Here is a 1,647-nt window from a genome sequence, read left to right as displayed (position 1 = left end):
TGTCTCAAACTGTCTACGCTTTGATCGATTCCTGGAAGACCAGTTGTAGTTTCCGAAGCACATCAAGGGGCATTCTGTAATTTGCGGAATTTCAGAGTGTTTATGAAACACAGAAATTGCATCGGGAATGAATACAACTGGCACCAGGCAGACTTTTCTCAATGGGAGTATTGTCTCAAACTGTCTACGCTTTTATCGTTCCCTGATAGACCAGTACTAGATTCCGAAGCATACCTGGAGGCATTCTGTTATCTGTGGACATTTTTAGAATGTTGATGAAACAGAGCAATTGCATCTTGATTGAATGCAACAGGCACCATGCGGACATATCTCCATGGGAGTAATGTCTCAACCTGTTTACGCTTTGATCGTTGCCTGGAAGACCAGTATTAGTTTCCGAAGCACATCTGGAGGCATTCTGAAATCTGTGGAACTTCAGAGTGTTCATGAAAACATAAATTGCATCGGAATTGATTACAACAGGCACCACATTGACTTTTCTACATGCTAGTAATGTCTCAAACTGTCTACGATTTGATCGTTCCCTGGAAGACCAGTAGTAGCTTCTGAAGCACATCTGGTGGCATTATATAATCTCTGGACCTTCAGAGGGTTGATGAAACACAGAAATTGCATCGGGATTGAATGCAACAGGCACCATGCGGACTTTTTCCATGCGAGTAGTGTCTGAAACTGTCTACACTTTGATCGTTCCCTGGAAGACCTGTAGTAGTTTCCGAAGCACATCTGGAGGCATTCTGAAATCTGACGACCTTCAGAGTGTTGATGAAACACAGAGATGGCATCGGGATTGAATACAAAAGAGTCCAAGCGGACTTTTCTCCAAGGGAGTAATGTCTCAAACTGTCTTCGCTGTGATCGATTCCGTAAATACCAGTTTAGTTTCCTAAGCACATCTGGAGGCATTCTGTAATCTGTGGACCTTCAGAGTAATGATGAAACACAGAAATAGCGTCTGTATTGAATACCACATGCACCATGCGGACTTTTCTCGATGGGGGTAATGTTTCAAACTGTTTACGCTTTGATCGATTCCTGGAAGACCACTAGTAGCTTCCGAAGCACATCTCAAGGCATTCTGTAATATGTAGACCTTCAGAGTGTTGATGAAACACAGAAATTGCATCGGGATTGAATACAAGAGGCACCATGCGGACTTTTATCCATGGGTGTAATATCTCAAACTGTCTACGCTCTGATCTTTCCCTGGAAGACCAGTAGTTGTTTCTTAAACATATCTGGATTCATTCTGTAATTTGTGGAAATCCAGAGTGTTGGTGAAACACAGAAATTGCATCGTTATTGAATACAACGATCACAATGCGGACTTTTTCCATGGGAGTAATGTCTCGAACTGTCTACGCTTTGGTCCTCACTCGAAGGCCAGTAGTAATTTCCGAAACACATCTGGAGGCATTCTGTAATCTGTGGACTTTCAGAATGTTGATGAATGACAGAAATTGCATCGATATTGAATACAAGAAGCACAATGCGGACTTTTATCCATGGGAGTTATGTCTCAAACTGAGTACGCTTTGATCTATCCCTAGAGGACCAGTAGTAGCTTCCCAAGCACATCTGGAGGCATTCGGTAATCTGTGGACCTTCAGAGTTTTGATGAAACAC

Source organism: Schistocerca gregaria, unplaced genomic scaffold (genome assembly GCF_023897955.1).
Source record: "Schistocerca gregaria isolate iqSchGreg1 unplaced genomic scaffold, iqSchGreg1.2 ptg000178l, whole genome shotgun sequence".
Classification (NCBI taxonomy): domain Eukaryota; kingdom Metazoa; phylum Arthropoda; class Insecta; order Orthoptera; family Acrididae; genus Schistocerca; species Schistocerca gregaria.
The sequence above is the reverse complement of the archived record's forward strand: the minus strand, read 5'-3'. Positions refer to the sequence as shown.